Source organism: Ambystoma mexicanum, chromosome 2p (assembly GCF_040938575.1).
Source record: "Ambystoma mexicanum isolate Mex_15411 chromosome 2p, UKY_AmexF1_1, whole genome shotgun sequence".
Classification (NCBI taxonomy): Eukaryota; Metazoa; Chordata; class Amphibia; order Caudata; family Ambystomatidae; genus Ambystoma; species Ambystoma mexicanum.
Window position 1 is genome coordinate 1,047,647,063 of NC_090923.1, and position 19,192 is coordinate 1,047,666,254.

General features: G+C 44.2%; 1 protein-coding gene across 1 annotated transcript in view; it reads left to right on the top strand.

Moving 5' to 3' along the window:
• The first annotated feature begins 274 nt into the window (after positions 1 to 274).
• Positions 275 to 19,192, top strand: part of ZFPL1 (zinc finger protein like 1) — a 255,138-nt gene continuing 236,220 nt past the window's right edge. Inside the window, exon 1 of the mRNA XM_069644943.1 lies at positions 275 to 488. The gene's annotated coding sequence lies outside the window, so the exon portion shown is untranslated. The remainder of the gene's footprint in view (positions 489 to 19,192) is intronic.

The following is a 19,192-nucleotide window of genomic DNA, read 5'->3' on the forward strand; positions in this document are numbered from 1 at the left end:
ATTGTAACACAGTTGAAACGATAATTACCTCAAGATAAGACATTTCCAAATTGACAACACGACACGGAGTTTTATCATTCTGTTTGTAGCGTGGACGGTCTTCCAAACTCTACAATTGGCAGTAGAAGAACAATTGTGGCTACATAGTAAAGTGAATCATTCTAAAGATGGTCAGATATGGAGTATGGCGCACAAGCAGTGCCGCCTACACAGAATTAAGTTAACACTCTAGCTCCTCATTCGTTTGTATTTCCTCGCTTTCCATGTTCCTGTCATCTGACTGTCATCTCACAGAGAAACACACAGCTGTTGTCGCACACCTCCGCGTGACGTCATTAGAGCTGGCCGTTCCCGGAAGAGACGTGGCAGGCACCGACTGAGGGTGGAATGCAGGTATTTGTTGAACGTCCCACCATTCGCGGAGCACTGGATCAGCTAGGGGCACTTCATACTACCTGAAGGATCGTCTTGGTTCTCTAACCACAGGGGTGAGTATGACGTCACTGCCTGGCCTTTGGGGTTGCTTGGCCCAAAGAATCGGTGACTCTTTCATGGTTCACGCTTTGCAATAACAGTGCATTATTGACCCTAGATTCTTTAACCTCCCCGTTACTCTTCTTCCTCCCAGTATTTGTGATTGCCCAACCGGTATCCATTCCATCTTTTTTTTATATACCATTCATGACCTGCCCATCTCTACTGGCAGCATAACACTCCCAGCCACATACATGCCAACACAAATCTGTAGGCATCTTAAAGTTTCTAAAATAGTAATTAGCATAATGGTGAGAGCAGAGGAAATAATGTCACGTGAACTTTGACCCTATGGCATCACAGGAAATGAGTTCAAGTGACATAGGACCTTGAAGAGATCACAGGAAAGTTCAACATAATGGCTGTGTAGAGTGGAAAATGGTCCAGGGCTCCTGCGAGGTGCATACATTACAAAGGAGACAAAGAAACACAGCTGGGGGTTAAAAGCCACTGATTATCACTATATGGCCAGCCAGCAGGGAGCTGAAACAGGAAATACCTACTGAAAACCTATAAATATGTGTCAGCAAGTGCCTGCTGTGGAAGAACTGGTGTAAAAAGTCAAGGAGGAGATAACCCTTCTGTATACCCCAAGCGAAGCGATGGCCGCAAGGTCTACCACAAATTCAGCCTGTAAGGCAAGCCCCAGAACAAAGGTGATCTAGAGAGAAATATATTGCTGTGTTATAACTGCTGACTGGCAAAACAGGGCAGTTGTGGGGGACCTCCCGAAGGTTCATGGTCGCTTTTAATTGAAAAGGTTGAACGGCCCGGATGCCGTCCCTGACCATGACACATTACACATTTTAAAAAGTAACTAATTTATCTGCTTCAGAGAATATGTTTGCAGCTGTGTGTATACAGCACAGACATTGGGAAGTTCACTATTCTGCAGTGAGAGAAGGAGCATCGGGAGAAGGAGCATTGGCTTGCATGGCACGATCAGCTCAGACAGGCAGCTCTGATACTTGCCTGGACCTCACGGTGCCCAGACCCTGGGTAGAGTGTCTGTTTCACAACGTAGGTGGCCAGGCAGCATACATCCATCAAATGAATGGGCCATTTAACACACCCACTTTCATGAATCGCCCACCTTCATGAATCCCGTAGGCTGCTCTCCTTGCTCACGCTGGAAAGGGCTGCCTGGAAATGGGTAGGTTTTGATAACAATCTCTAGGATGTAGGACTGCATAAAATGCAGTAGCCTACCACCCAAACCGCTAGGTTTGGCAAGTATGCAGCCACCACAGCGTGTCTATTTTTAATTGTACTGCCATCTACGGTGGATTACTGGGTTGCCTGCTGTTCAATCTATCCTCTCCCTGCTGACCTTCGAGCAGCACCTGTATTTGGACCTTCTCCCCTAGCTGGGCATAGGCATACATGCCGACATTTTGCAGCACCTGGGAGGGAGATTTTCTCAGAGAAAGCGGGAGAATTGAGGTATCCAATTAGCTTGCATTGGGGTTAGAACTATTTTAGGAGGGAGAAAGTAAAAAAGAATTTGTTAAACCAATCTGGAGTTCTGAGGAAATCGGGTAGGCACTCCTGGATTGGGGTTTCTGGATCCTCAGTGACCTGGCATGGCGTTTTCTATACAGAGTGGCATGTGTCTGCTATTGCCTGGGATGGAGAGTCGCTCCGAGCCAGGGCATGGGTGTGTAGAGGGGCTGGAGGTGGGGCTTCAGCCCCTAGTGAGGGTGTGTGCAGGGGCATCTTTTCACCAAAATGCCAGGGGTAGCTGAAGTGACATCACACAATCCTTGACCCCCCCCCTTGATGACATCACTGGAAGTCATTTGACCCTGCCCCTAAGTGACATCACGGGAAGTGATGGCAAACAACCTTCAGATTTTTAAGATGCGTCTAGCACCTGTTTTTCCAGGCGCTCTCATTTCAGCCAGATATAAGAACTGAGGCACAGAGCGAGGCATGATTTGTCCACAATCGGTAATGTCATTTTTCAGATTCAACGTGGGCTCTATATGTAAAAGATGCATAATGCAGTATTTGTAACGGGGTAACCGTAATCTCTAACGCAGGCTACAGCTAGTGTATGAAACATCTATAGACCAATGGACACAAGAAGTATGCCTTATTTGTGGCGTTGCTCTGTTAAACCTGCCAAAAAGCCCAGGTCTGGGGAGGCGGTCCTGCCATTTACCAGGGAGAAAAATGCTGCACGAGCAAGACCGGAAAATGAAATAATTGACTAGGATTTAATATCAACACAATTCCCCGGTTATAAATGTATCTATGAGTCGGCTACCACTACGATAGAAGAACCGTATTAGACTGGCCTGTGTGCATACAGGGGAGTGCACCTGATATCTTTGCTGGACTATAATACCTGAGAAAGGTTCTTTCACTATATCTAAGACTACCCCGCAGTTTTTATTATCTAAACATAATACTGGGTGCCAGAGGACTTTAAAAAACACCATTTAATGTAATAAAACTGCTGCACACATAAATCCATGGCACCACAGTTATTTTAAATAGAAAACGCCCACAAGTTCCTTCTCACCCGGGGACTCGCTGGCAGACATGAAGACGTGCACTGCACACTACCTCTTGGTCAGACCCAGTGGTGCCCAATGGCTTAGCACAATATTTGGTGGCTCCCCTGCGTGCCACGCTGTCGGGTCCCCCCAAGCTCCTTAAAAAAAGCACAGGGCATGCCACACCTAGGGCTGGTTCCAGACCACCACGTGTGCGCAATGTCCATGATGATTATGCCGCTGCAGAGGCATGCACTACTGCAAGAGAAAGAAGTAAATATGTTTTTTTTAATCAAAGCTTAAATGTTTAATGTAACATAGAAAGAAGGGTGTGGTGCCTGGTCCACAAATATACCAGCCACCAGTGGTGGCTGGTGAGTTGTTTTTCTGTATGGTGTAAATATTTGGCACACTTATGTGATTGTGACAGAACGTAGCGAGGGAGCCCGAACTAACTAAAATGGGTTTGGGTGGGGATCAGGAGAATTCTACTCCCTCCCCTGAGAACATTTTTGAATAATGGGTTAAAAATTTGCATTACACGGCACACTTTCTATGAAAATGTGGGTAAAAGGCCAGCAATCTTTTTTTAGGGTAAATCATGAAAAAAGTACAATAGATGCAAGTTACCAAAAGTGCACACAGCATTTCCCAAGGCATTATCATGCAGGACCCTGCAATATATGCCAGTATAAATAACCTTTTCCTGCTGGCTGTGCACATACATTTCCATGCCTGCTCCACCAACATATGCTAGTATTCCCTATAAGACCATACTCCTGTTCGCTTTAAGATTTTTCTTTTTCATAGTATCATTACTGGCACTGCGACCCCCAGCTCCCCCCCAAATGACGTCCCTGGGCGTGTGGTTGTCTCTTGCAACTCTCCTGGGTGGGGCTTGCAGCTGTCCCGTTCGAGCACAATCAGCGGCTTGTTGCTTTTCCTATTTTCCTTTCACTGCTTTTTGTCCTGCTGTGGCACTGCGGTGCAAGCAGGTTAGGGGGATGGGAGTCTTCCTCTGTGATTTGGTGCTCGCACCTCTGGAGCTCTTGATGTGGCGTCCATCCCTGGCTGCATTTCTATGGGGCGGTGTGGCATAGTTACAGGGATTGGGGGCACTGGGGCTGTGACTCAGATTGCTGTTTGTATGGGGATTGAGGACTGCATTGCATTATCCTTTGATGATTTGTGATTCTGTGGAGCTGTCGTGCTTCCTCCTTTGGCTGCAGGGAGTTCTGAGTCGCATGTAACAGCCTGTCATGATACATACCTTAGGGTGCATTACTCAATCTGCCCGTTTCCCTGCAGTTGATTGGCCTCCCCATTATCCCAAACTAGGATCATTATGGGTGTTTGTTTGTTTGTTTGTTTGTTTCTTTATTTATAATGCGCACCATACCCTGAGGCATCAGGGCGCAGGGAATAAGAATATGTTCAGCTTAGTTACAGGGTACAGTATACATGACACATATAAGGGCATAGGCATAGTGCAGAGTAGTACAAGACTTAGCATTCGTTCCTTACAAAGCACATACATTATCAGGTAGCAAAGTGTTTAGATAGGCATAATACATTCAACAGCATTTCACAGCAATAGACCCCTAAAGGCAGTTTGGAGAACAAAAAGGGGGAGTCAGCGGCAAGGTAGTGGTCGTAGGGTTAGATATCGTTCTCTTTTAGCAAGTTGATTAAGTGTCGTCTGAATTTAAAGAAGGGTTGGGGTTCTCTAATGCCGGGTGGTAGGGAGTTCCATAATTGCGCAGCCTTGACTGGGAAGCTGTGTCCACCTATGGTGGAGAGTCTAAATCGTGGAACTTGAAGACAGTTCTGGTTAGCTAATCTTGTGGGTCTGGGAGAGGATGTTTTGCAAATTCTCTCCATGAGGTATGGCGGTGCGTTATTGTTAAGGCACTTGTGTGTGAGAGAGGCAATTTTAAGTTGAATTTTGTCAAAAGTGGATAGCCATTTGTGTTCTCTTCTTAGCGAGGCTATGTGTTCATTTCTATTCATTTTAAGAGCTGCTCTTAGGGAGTTGTTCTGGAGAACCTATATTTTATGGATAATGTGTTTATTAGCTCCAATGTAGAGTGCGTTACAGTAATCCAATTTGGAGAGGATAAGGGCCCTGGCCAGTGTAAGGCAGCTCTCTGTGGAGAGGAATTGTTTACTAGCTCTGATGAGTTTGCAAGTGTATGCAGTAGCAGACGCTAGGGAGTTGACTTGTTTGGACAGGTTCAGGGTGGCGTCTAAGTAAAAACCTAGAGTCTTCACTTCCTTAGCTACTTTTTATGTTGTTGCCATCGATAGTAAAGTTAGAGTAATCAGGGCTGAGTTTGGATATGTGGATAGGGGTACCTAAGATAATGAGCTCAGTTTTGTCGTCGTTCAGGCATAACCCGTGAGTTACCATCCAAGCCTGAACGATACTGTAAATTCTATTCACTAAGGCCAGATCCACGGCCGTAATCTCCTGAAAGCGGAAGGAGGATCTGGGTATCATCTGCATAGTTAGTGTAGGTGATACCCAGATGATCCGTTTCGTCGAAGAGGGGCTTAGTGAATATATTGTATAGGGTGGGGACACGCAGGAGCCCTGTGGTACGCCGCAGGTTATGGAGATCGGGTCAGCTGAGACCGATGGAGAGAAGACTCTCATGGTCCGGTTGCTCAGGAAAGACTTGATCCAGATTATGGCATCCTCCGAGAAGTGGGCAGCGGAGTCTAGGTGGCTGCAAAGGACTGTGTGGTCGACCAAGTCGAAAGCAGCCGAGAGGTCTAGCAGGAGGAGTAGGGCAGCTTGGCCTTGATCTCTGCACTCATCTATTTGGGCCTTAAGGTCGATTAGGGCCGTCTCCGTGCCATGTTGGGGGCGGAATCCTGATTGTCGGGACCGAGTAGACGGTTAGATTCGAGGAAATTCTGAATTTGGATATATGCCACTTTGTCCAAAATTTTTAGAAGAAATGGCATGGTTGTGATAGGCCTGAAGTTTGTGGGAATGGCCCGGTCAAGGGTTTGCTTCTTTAATAGTGGCAATACCCAAAATTCCTTCAGGTTGTTAGGGATGGAACATGTAGTGAATGAGGAGTTAATAAGTTTGGTTATAAACGGGGAGAGTTCTCTTGCAGCATCCTTGATAAATTGTGCTGGGCATTGGTCACCTTTGCAGTTGGACGGTTTAAGTCCCAATATAACCTTTTCCACCTCCATAATTGATACTTTAGAGAAACTGAAGCGGGCTTCTTGTTTAGGATGTTGGAGGGGAACTGTGCTCTGTGCGGTTTGTGGCATTAAGGATGCTTTCTTAATCGCAATTTTGGTTTGTAGGTTGGCCACTTTATTTGTTAGGGCATGTTGGATGCTGGAGCACCATTTTTTGTCTTTAGTACAGTGTTCCTGTGGTGCAATAGGCGATTCTAATTCTTTCAGGATGCTGAACAGTTCTTTGACACTGGATTTAGATTGAGAGATTCTGTTGTTGTAGGTTTCCTGTTTGGCTAATAGAATGTCTTTCTTATATTGGGTTGAGGCCTTAGTTAGGTTAAGTTTATTTTCAGCTGAGGGGGAGAGTCTCCAAGCCGTTTCACACTTTCTTTTTATTAGTCTAAGGTTTTTTAGATGAGGGGTGTACCAAGAGTTAAGATGTTTTTTAGGTTTGCTGTTTCTTAATTTGAGCGGGGCGATCTGGTCAAGGGCAGAATTCAAGGGTGTGTGCATTCTCGTACTTCATGCCACCTCTGCATAAGTCAGTGCCCCACTTGGGCCACCACAGTCAAGAGTCAGGAAACGCCACTGTAACCCTGGCAGTGTGTGGGGTGGCTGCTCAGAGCAGTGTGGGCTATAATTGCTGGCAGATGCTCAGCTTTTTTGTTGTTGATTTTATTATTTTCAAAAGCGCATTGAAAGATAAAAATCAACACACATGCCCTCTCAAAATGCTTACAACTCTGAAACTTTCATTTGTACTTATTCTCCCCTCCCCACCCACTAGTCCTTTAAACCGCAGTCCATTTTGTGCATACACTTTCAGGCAAAATACAAACATTTCAAACGTGTGGTGGTCGGGCATCTTTCCCTAAAGAAACAACTTAAGTCCATTTAATTGCTCCTGTCTTTACCTGGGCCGAGCTAAACTGTTTTTTGTTGTAAGGATGATACCTCACCTTGTCCCATATTTTTTCCAAAATTGTATTTCTTTTCCTCATCTGCACTTCCACGTGGATTGCCGCAGTAATCTTTCCCATAAGATAAACATCCTTTGATGTATCAACCCATTCCTTTATACAAGAGTTCCCATCTTTTCCAATATGTGGCCCTACACGCTCTCGCTGCCAGAGCTTGGGTGCTGTTGGCTGTTGATTTGTGCACCTGTCCTGCTGGTGTTCTACTGTGGTCCTGCCGGTGCGCCCTCTGAGGGCTGTTTTCTGCCCTGGCTCCTAGTAAGAGAGTTGCCAAAGAATAGTGTTATGTAATTTCACCGACACTGCAGCTGCTTGTTTACAAGTACGTTTATTGGTATGAGCCCGGCGGACCGCTGCATCCACCTATCTCTCGCACTCTCCTCAACCGCCTCTCTCTCTCTCTCACCGTCCCTCCGAACGTCCCTCACAATCAAGCCACAACATTCCATTCACGTGGATGCAGCGTAGTCACCTAGGCACCTACATCATAACACGTAACCATAAATATGAGCATACAACACCACCCCCCCTTTTCCCAAAACAACATAAAGAAATGAAACTAACATAAATTAAACTTTCACATTGCTGTTGACAAAACGGTTCTTAAACATTTGCTAAAATAGTTAACATAAATTGTTAAACCGCAACATTTAGTTTTTAATTACATTACCTCAATTCATAACGTAATCTTTAGTCCACACAGGAGGTTTATTAACCCTCGTCCTCGGTGGCATTTCTCTTCTCATCTCACACACTTCCATATTCCTGGGTGAAACCTGCATCCTCATCATTCCTACCATCAACATGCAAATATTCTCTTAAACCTTGCATCATTCCTTCTCCATTTCCCTTGCTTCTCCTTTGGACACCTTCACTCCTCAATCCAGTTTGATTACCAATGAGGTCATCAAACAGTTCAATATCTCTTTTCCTCTTCCTTTCAGTCACTCCATTAGATACATTGCCCCCTTTCCATTTCCATATACTGACTTGGTCTACATTCCACACCGTGCCACCCTGGATCCTGATTGCACACCCAAATACCTCTGTGACCTTCACCGGGTCAGAATACTTGGATTCACCTTTCCTTACCATACGTCCTTTCTTAATTCTCACCAACTCACCTGGAGCAATCTTCAACTTATTCTCTCGGAACTGTCTTTCATCTCCCATAAGTAATTTCCTAGTTTTCCTATGGTTGACCTGGGTCTGGAAAGGATTAAGTTATGTATTCAGTATTCTACCCCTCATTAACTCAAAAGGGGATTTACCTGTTTCCCCTCTGGTCGATACTCTGCTGCTCCAAACTTTATCTCTGAGAGCTTCTTCCACAGACATATTGTTTCGTAATGCTTGTTCTATTGTTTCCACCACAACTCTGTTACTCCTCTCAACCATCCCATTAGTTTGAGGATGATAATGAGATGAACATTTCCATTCAATCCCTACTTGTTTCGCAAAATCCATCATTTCCTTACTCTTGAATTGCACTCCATTGTCACTCACAATAGTTTTAGGAAAAACTCCCCTCCTGAATATTTGTAGTAAAAATGTTATTACTTCAGTAGTGTCAACTTTATCTAGCATATCCACTTGGAACAGTAGTCCACAAGTACAATGACAAATCTTTTTCCTTGTATAAACTCCCCATATGGTCCTACAATATCAATCCCTAATTTCTCCCAGGGACATTCTACCTTCTTTATTTCGATCGGTTCATTCTTAAAACTCTCACAACTCTTGTCAGAGTTTTTGCATGGCCAACAGTCCCTCACAAATCTTTCAACTGCTATGTCTACCCCTGGCCACCAATACTTTTCTCTAACATTAACCTTCGTCCCTGCTATACAGGGATGTCCCTGGTGGACCTTTTCAAACAACTCCATGTGCAACACATGGGGAGGAATTAATGTATCCCCCCCTTAACAGTAATTCATCCTCTGTAGACATTCATCTCTGATTTCCCAGAACGTCATAAATTCCAAATCCAACTTCCTTTTTTCGGGCTATCCCAACCTGGTATACTGCATAACCTTAGACAAAATGTGATCCTTCGTCAGTTCATCCAACCACTGTTCTTTAGAAGTCACCTCAAACACTGTTGCGACCACATCTATCTCCTCATTAGCCTCTGTGTCAGAGACTGCTAAAGGCAATCTTGATAAATAATCAGCTACTAAGTTTCTTTTCCCTGGAACATATTTCACTGTCAAAATGTAATCTTGTAACTTCAGACTTAGCCTCGCCAACACTGGAGATGCTTTGCACATACCTCCTAACCGTCAACACCTCTACTAACGGTTTATGGTCAGTATGTACTGAAAATGTACTCCCCCACCCCCCCTCCATTAAGTACTTTCTAAAATATTCAATTGCCCATACACAGGCCAACATTTCCCTTTCTATGACAGAGTACCTACTCTCTGTATCCGTGACTGCTCTGGATGAATGATTTATGGTTCTTTCTTGTCCTAAATCTGAGATAACACTGCACCTAACCCTACTCCACTGGCGTCCACAGTGAGCTTTGTTTGTCTGCCAAAAACAAGTCCCCCCCCCCCAATTCTGCCGTCCCACAAATACTTTTCTTGATAACATCAGTTGCTCTACTACATTCATCATCCCACGTAAATTTAGCATCCTTCCTCATTAATCTCCTTAAGGGCTCTGTAATGCTTGCAAAGTTCTGTACGAATCTATTGTAATATTCGCATAATCCCAAGAATGATCTCAGCTCCTCTTTATTAGTAGGATTGGGGGATTCCTGAATTGCTTTCATTGCTTCCACTTTAGGTTTATACCCCTTACCACTCACTACATGTCCTAAGTACTCCACTTCTTCTACTTTTAACTTACATTTGCTCTTCTCAACAGTCTCTCAACCTGTGCAATACTTGATTCAGTCTGTAATCATGCTCTTCTGCGCCCTTTCCTTAAACACTTCTGTCATCCTGATATACTAGAGTGCCAACCAGTCCCTTCAAGGTGTGTGCCACTGTTCTCTGGAAAACAGCTGCCACAGACGCTAGCCCAAAAGGCATGCATCTATAATGATGCAACCCAAAAGGCGTTATGAAAGCCGTGATGTCCCTGCAATCTTCAGTCAAAGCTATCTGATGTATGCATTCGATAGGTCCAGTGTGCTAAAAGTCTCTGCACCCTCTATGCAGTTTAGCATCTCTGAGATTATGGGTAATGAATATGTGTCTACAATACTGTTTTTGTTCACATCCCTCAAATCCACACACATCCTTAACTTCCCGTTCTTCTTTATCGCTACCACAATAGGGCTCATACATTGTGAGGATTCAATCTTCTCCGATTCCTCCTTCTTCAAGTCTTTGCAGTTCCTGTTCAACTTTGTCAATCAAAGCAATCGGTATAGGTCTGGCCTTTTTATGGGCCACTTGCACAGCTCCTCTTTTAAGTCTTATTTTGTGTGTGAAATTCTTTAGCAATCCTAATTTTGTCTGGAAAACATCTTCTGGGACTATTTCTTCTTTGTTGACTCTTTGTTCGTTGCTACTTTTCACTAATAAAATAGGTTCATCTTCGCATGGATCTAATCTGATTCGTAGTGCTGCCTGGTCTCTCCATCCAATTATGTTCACTCTCTTTTCTGCCACATAAACCTTTATTTGAGCCTGACGATCCTTGAATTGTATAATGCTGGTGAACCATCCTTTTATCTGTATTTTGGACCTTTCATATCCTCCTGGGTTCTTTACATCAGCTATTTTTAATTTGCGTTTCAATCCTTCAGATATTAGTTTCGGCCAAATTCCTTTTGGTGATGATCGTGTAAGGTGAAAACTGTCCACCATGACCATCAACTTCCAATTGTCTGATGTAACTTCACAATGTGGACACTTTAGTTCACCCTTAGGCGGCTCGCGGATCACAATAACTCTCCCCTCATCCAATTCTTCTTCTTCCTGTACAATCAACACCCTCTTCTTGTGCCTACATATGACTGCAAAATGTGCTTTGTTCCCATATTTCTGTCCAACTGCTGGACAGTTCCGAGAATTTGCGTAATGCCCTACCCTGCCACAATTGAAGCATCTGTCTACATCTTTGGCTTGTGGACGATATATCTTCGAATCACCTTTTGGCCATGAATTCTTGAAATTTCCTCTTGCCTCTCTGTATTCAGAACTTGATGCTCTCATTCTGTTGTTTCATCTGTTCTTTCTTTACTTCGTATTGCATTCACCAGACCCTGTTCTTCCATCTCTTGCGCTTGCTTGATATTGCTCTGCAAATAATTTTGAGATGCTTCTAGCTCTTTAGCTTTAATTTCTTTATAACATAACTGGCTGTGTTCTACCCTTTTCGCTATATCCAGCGCCTCGGGTAACAATGGATTCCCCACCCTCCAAATTCGTTCTTGGATCAGCGGATCTCTGGCATGGATTATGATCTGATCTCTAATCAATTCTTCAAGGGTAATACCATTCCCAAAACGACATGTTGGAGATAATGTCTTCAACGCTGACACATACTGCTCAACACTTTCATGCTCCTTTTGTGCTCTGGTGTATAAGTGGTATCTGTTTATGGCCACATTGATTTCAGGTGTATAATATTTGTACAATTGCCTTAGGGCCTTTTCGTGTTCATCACTGTCTCCTGCTTCATCAACAGGTAAGTCGGAAAGTTCCCTGTATTTTCTCTGTCCTTCTAGCCCCAAAGCGTGTAACAACAAAAGTTTCTTCTTTTGGGCATCGATGTCATGCATGCTGGACATTTTACCTCTGGATCTGGAACTCCGTCTGTACGCAGAACGGGTTATGCTCATAGAACTGCAAGACCGTTTTATTCGAGATGGAGGTTGTTTGATATATTACCAGGAAAACGACGTCTGCATTATTCACGTCATTGAATTCACGTGATTCAGGATTGTCACGCGTTTTACGGCAGAACGTTCATAAGCAGCGTGGATACGTGGCTTGCTGCTTCTGATTGAACATTTTGGCGTCTTGGTAGCTGAACTTTTCATCTGCATCCTCGCATCTTGTCAGTTGCTTCCTTGGCCTTCGACGTGTTCCTTCACACGCGATCGTCTGTATCTGCCTTCAGCAGATTTCGTGAGCGTGTCTTCTCAAACGCGGGTTCCTGTTTCATTTATTTGCTGTTTTCCTGTCCGCGTGTAAGTCTCTGCTTTCAATCCCACGTGGACGTTGGAACTCTTCAAGTGCGGCTGTCCTGGCTGCGTGTATTTGGTTCACGTGCAAAATCAAATGCGGACGCTGGAACTCTTCAAGCGCGGGTGTCCTGGCTGCGTGTACTTGGTCTTCGTGTATCCAGCACGCGGTTGATTTGAACCTGTGAGGAATTAACAGTTGGACTCATTTCAATTTGTTCTGTGGGTGGGAAAGGAAGGTGTATTTACAACTTTTATTTGAAGGTGTCTGTGCACAGAACTATGGACGCTATCCTGTGGTGCACCAACTCGGTATCTAGCGAGAGCCTCATGCCGTTCGGGATAAGTCTCCCTTACTAACCTTCCCTCCTTTGTCGTTGGTTTTCTTTCCTGGATTTCTTCATTGACTTTGGTGGATACTCCAGTTCTAAGCCTACAGGTCAGTATTGGAATTTGCATTATTGCCATTCTATCAGAGAGGTTAGTTGAGATAGATTCTCATTATGCTTTTTTTTTTCCTAGGCTGCCTTCCTATTACTCTCCCACGCCCTTTCCAGTGATCCTTCTCTCTGCCTGTTTTACCAGTCGGAGAGCTGTATCATTTAGAAGGTCTAAATTGACATCACTTCTATGAAATCGTGTGAATTCAAGGATCCGAAAGACCCCTATTAATTGTATCCTTTTTGGTTACCGTATCCTTTTCATAAGATACTTTGGGGATTTATGACAGAATCAGAAGCCATGGAGGGTACGGATCCTTTAACGGTTCTGACTCAGTTAATCACAGATTTGAGAAATGAAATGATTACGGCACAGGACACATTGCGTCATCGCATGGATGTTATGCAAGACGCTATTCGGACTGCTCCTCAGGGAACACTGGCTCCAGCTGCCATAGCATCCGGATCCGGTACCACAACAGGAAAAACTTCAAGTGATTATGCCAACGCAGTTTCCTTTGGCTCCTCCAGAAAGGTTCACAGGAGATCCCAAAACCTATAGAACCTTTGTCAATCAGTGCCGACTCCATTTTCTGTGCCGGCCTAACTCATTTCCTGATTTAACTACAAAGGCGGCCTTCGTGCTTTCCCATTTGGGGGGCACAGCTGCTGCTTGGGCTAATCCTTTATTGGAGACAAACAGTCCTTTGTTGTACGATTGTGACGAGCTTCTATCTGCCATGAGCAAGGTCTTTGATATGCGTTATTCTACTCAAGCCACAGATCTGGAATTGCTTAATCTACAACAAGGTAACCAAACACTATTAGCTTACATAGCCAGATTTAATCAATTAACCGCCGAGACCCAATGGCCTGAAGATAAGAAAACAACGTTTTTTTACAAGGGTCTCTCAGAAGAACTAAAAGACGCCTTGTCTACGGTTCCTGTGGTCCCTACGGGGTTCACAGAATTGCTCGATCTGATTCTACAAATCGATGCTCGAAGAAATGCTCGCAAAGGAGAGGGAAAACCATTCTTGCAAGCATCAGTCCGTTCTGAGGTACCAGCAGCCTCATCTAATGATCCTGAACCAATGCAAATCGGTGCTGTGAGAGGCCGATATCTTATGCAGAAAGGGAAAACCGTAGAAAAAACAATCTTTGCATGTACTGCGGTTCATCTGAGCATTTACTGGCGGCATGTCCCAAAAAAACAGTTAAGCGTTCGGGAAACACCAAAACTCGACACTAGAAGGAGTCCCTGTGTTGAGTGTTACATCGGACTCCCGTACCATACCATTCCAGCTTATATACCTATAGCTGTAGAGGTGACGTTACATTTTGCTGATGAAGAGCTAGTTTCCTGGGCCATGGTTGATTCTGGAGCCACAAATAATTACATGGACATTACATATGCGAAAAAATGCTCTATACCCTTGATAAACCAAAAACCTGAAACAGTGAGCACTGTGGATGGGTCAGTCTTGACTTCAGGTATGGTCACTCAGGAGACTGTACCTATGCAAATGACTTTATCAAATGGGCATTCAGAGGAAATGGTTTTTGATGTCATCGCGGCTCCTCATTACAAATTATTGCTTGGTCTTGCCTGGCTGACTCTTCATAATCCAACCATTGACTGGGTTACGGGATTGATTCAATATCCTTCTGCCTATTGCAACAACATTGCTTTACCAGTCAAGGGGTGTCATCCAAATCACATATTCTGGCCTCCATGGAGGGAGGTTTTTCTATCAGTGTTGTACATCAGAGCAGAACATGTATACCATGTGAATATACTGAATATGCTGATGTCTTTGACAAGGGCCAAGCAGAACAGCTGCCTCCTCATAGACAGTATGATTGTCCGATTGATCTAATTCCTGGGGCTAAGATACCTACTGGTCGTGTTTATTCTTTAACTCCCAAAGAAGATGCTGTCTTAAAAGACTACATTGATAAGGCTCTTGATATGGGGTTCATACGGCCATCCCAATCACCTGCTGCCTCTCCATTATTATTTGTTCCTAAAAAAGGAGACTTGAGGCCATGCATAGATTATAGAGCTTTTAACAACATCACCATAAAGAACCAATATCCATTACCCTTGATAAATGTTTTGTTAGATCAACTTGGCACTTCTGTGTATTTTTCTAAATTAGATTTACGTGGAGCATACAATCTGGTTCGCATCCGTGAAGGCGATGAGTGGAAAACTGCTTTCAAGACGCGGAACGGCCTATACGAATATCTGGTGATGCCTTTTGGTCTCTGTAACACTCCAGCCACGTTTCAGTTCTTCATGAACGACATCTTCAGAGACATGATGGACCAGTACGTGGTGATATATTTGAATGATATATTGATATATTCATCATCTTTTTCAGAACATGTAAAACATGTGTCCGCTGTTCTACAAAAGCTCAGAGAGAACAAACTCTTTGTTAAAGCAGAGAAATGTGTCTTTCATACACAGGAAGTTGAATTTCTGGGTTACGATATCACCAACCACGGTGTCCGGATGAGCCGTTCCAAAGTGAAAGCTATATTAAATTGGCCTATTCCACATAATGTCAAGTCTCTACAGTCATTCCTAGGTTTTACGAATTTCTATCGCAGATTTATCTGTTCCGTCTCCAAAATAGTGGCCCCATTGATGGCCTTGACTAGTTCCAAAGTACCATTCTGTTGGAATCCTAATGCCCAAAAATCATTTGAGACACTAAAGGAAGCGTTTACCACTGCACTTGTACTCCAGCATCCCGACCCTGATTGTCAGTTTTTTCTCGTAAGCTAACACCTTATGAACAGAACTATACCGTTACTGAACGGGAATTGCTTGCGATCAAGGATGCTTTTCGAGAATGGCGACATCATCTTCTTGCTGCCAAACATCAGGTGTTGGTGTATTCAGATCATCGGAATGTTCAGGCATTCAAAACTATGAAATGTCTTACTGCTCGCCAGGCTAGATAGCATATGTTTTTTGCTCAATTTGATTTCCAAATCACATATCGCCCTGCCAGAAACATGTCAAATCAGATGCTTTATCCCGCATCAGTAAGGAGGTGAAGGAAGATCCTCCGGTTCAAAATACATTGTTGGCAGATCATGTGATATGTAGTTGTTCTGCACACTCTTCCCTCAAACATGAATTACAGGAATGGGTGAAACAAAATCCAAGGTTGGTTCAGGAGTTGAATCTAGACATCCACAACGATTTACCTTTCACACAAGGGGTGCTTTATCTGCCAACAAAAACCACTCGGAACCGGGCTCTCACTTGGGGACCGGATTCAATTGTGGCAGCCCATCCTGGACAAAAGAAAACCCTTGAGCTGCTCAAGAGATGGTGTTGGTGGCTTTCTATTACACGAGATGTAATTGATTATGTTTCTACATGTTCAGTATGCATCCAATGCAAGAACACTCCCGGAAAACCAGTGGGTTTACTACAATCTTTACCTGTGCCTCACAAACCTTGGTACATGATATCAATGGATTTTGTGGTGGAACTCCCAAGTAATAATGGTTACAATACCATATGGGTTGTGGAAGACTACTTTACTAAATTTGGCTCTTTTTGTTCCCTGTATTGGTTTACCAACAGCTGCGGTGCTGGCTGATTTATTTATCAGGCATATCTTGCAGTTTTTTGGTCTACCTTCAGTGATAATTACTGCCAGGGGCTCACAGTTTGCCTCCCGTTTTTGGAAAGCACTAACCTCAGCATTACTTATTGATGACAGGATGTCTAGTGCTTATCATCCCCAATAAGACGGACAGACTGAGAGGACCAATAGCACTATGGAACAATACCTGCAATGTTTGTGTCTTCAGTTTCAGTCAGACTGGATCACGGTCCTGCCAGCAGCAGAATTTGCCTACAATAATTCCTACCATAGTGCCATAGGCACTTCACCTTTCTATGCTCTATATGGGCAACACCCCAAATCCATTCCGTTGGATTCCGGTTTGTCTTTGGACACTCCTGCAGCCGTTCGTAATATCAGTGATCTAAAGAATATACAGGCGAAGGTATTAAGTTGGAGCGGGCTAAAAAATGAGATGAGTACTATGCTGATACTCACAGAGAACCCGCACCGGTCTACAAAGCAGGCATGAGAGTATGGCTGTCTACTAAGAACTTGAAGATACCGGGAAAAAAGAAACTGTTACCTAAGTACATAGGGCCATATGAGGTGCTCAAGGTGATTAACCCGGCTGCTGTCTGCCTGGCATTGCCACAACAATGGCGAGTGAATCCAGTATTTCACGTCTCACTCATTAAACCATGCTCTGATGCCACTAGACTGCCTATACGGCCTGTTGCTGTTTCTGTGAAAGGATCGACAAATTTGAGGTACACGAAATACTGGATATGAGATTATGTTCGGGCAGGCCTTATTATCTGGTGGACTGGCAAGGTTATGGCCCAGAAGACAGATCGTGGGAACCTCTTTCCAATATCCATGCTCCCGCTTTATTGAGAGAATTCCACTTGAAGAGGGGAGATGCTACTCCTTTGGGGGGTGGCACTGTCATGCATGCTGGACATTTTACCTCTGGATCTGGAACTCCGTTTGTACGCAGAACGGGTTATGCTCATAGAACTGCTAGACCGTTTTATTCGAGATGGAGGTTGTTTGATGTATTACCAGGAAAACGACGTCTGCATTATTCATGTCGTTGAATTCACGTGATTCAGGATTGTCACGTGTTTTACGGCAGAACGTTCATAAGCAGCGTGGATACGTGGCTCGCTGCTTCTGATTGAACATTTTGGTGTTTTGGTAGCTGAACTTTTCATCTTCGTACTCGCATCTCGTCAGTTGCTTCCTTGGCCTTCATCGACGTGTTCCTTCACACGCGATCTCCTGTATCTGCCTTCAGCAGATTTCGTGAGCGTGTCTTCTCACACGCGGGTTCCTGTTTCATTTGTTTGCTGTTTTCCTGTCCGCGTGTAAGTCTCCACTTTCAATCCCACCCAGACGTTGGAACTCTCCAAGTGCGGCTGTCCTGGCTACGTGTACTTGGTCTGCGTGTATCCAGCACGCGGTTGATTTGAACCTGTGAGGAATTAACAGGTGGACTCATTTCAATTTGTTCTGTTCCTGGTGGGAAAGGAAGGTGTATCTACAATTTTTATTTGAAGGTGTTTGTGCACAGAACTATGGACGCTATCCTGTGGTGCACCAACCCGGTATCTAGCGAAAGCCTCGTGCCGTTCGGGATACGTCTCCCTTACTAACCTTCCCTCCTTTGTCGTTGGTTTTCTTTCCTGGATTTCTTCATTGACTTTGGTGGATACTCCAGTTCTAAGCCTACAGGTTAGTGTTGGAATTTGCATTATTGCCATTCTATCAGAGAGGTTAGTTGAGATAGATTCTCATTATGCTTTATTTTTCCTAGGCTGCCTTCCTATTACTCTCCCACGCCCTTTCCAGTGATCCTTCTCTCTGCCTGTTTTACCAGCCAGAGAGCTGTATCATTTGGAAGGTCTAAATTGACATCACTTCTATCAAATCGTGTGAATTAAAGGATCCGGAAGACCCTATCAATTGTATCCTTTTTGGTTACCGTATCCTTTTCATAAGATACTTTGGGGATTTATGACTGTCAATCCTTCTTGGTCTACAGTCTTCCTTCCACTCTGCCCATGTAACCACTGGTTGACCCGGACCTGGTAGAAAACCTGCAGGTGGCTGGATGCTGATGTCTTACATAATTCACTTCAACTCACTTTCTTTTATTGGTAGGTTCTTTACTACTGTTCTAAAGGTTCCTTCTTTATTACTGTCACACCGAAAACTCTGCGATGTCAATGGATACCTCCGTCTCCAAGCACCAGTGAGGGAGAGATATTAGCTACTCCCTCACCAATTATTGAGGCCACAGGTGCGAAGGGTCAGGAACACGGGTACCGGGCGCTGTAAGGAAAAAGTTAGGCAAGTGTGAGCACAAGGTCAAGAATCGGGGATCAAATCAGAAATGGACAAAGAGGGTAACACCTACCTAACACAACTGGAGTCCAAGTCTAACTTGAGCTTATATGATGGGATGATACCAGGAGGGCACTGGGCCCAGACCCCCCCCTTGAGTGAAGCACCTGACGTGGGAACCAGCTGAAGTCCAAAAACAACTTGAGTCTAAGGGAAATTTCAGTGACCAGTCCAAGAGTTCAAAAGCCAAAAAATCCACAATCCGAGAAAACAATGTCCAAATGTTCAAGCCAGAAGTCCGAAATCCGTAGAAAACAAGTCCAAAGCCAAAATGTCCAAAGTTCGTGGAAACTAAGCCCAAGGCACCAAATCCAAGACACAAGCAGAGGAAATCCGGAAGCACAAGGTAGCAGGGTCCAAAAGGCGAGAAATAAGGATCAAAACGTAG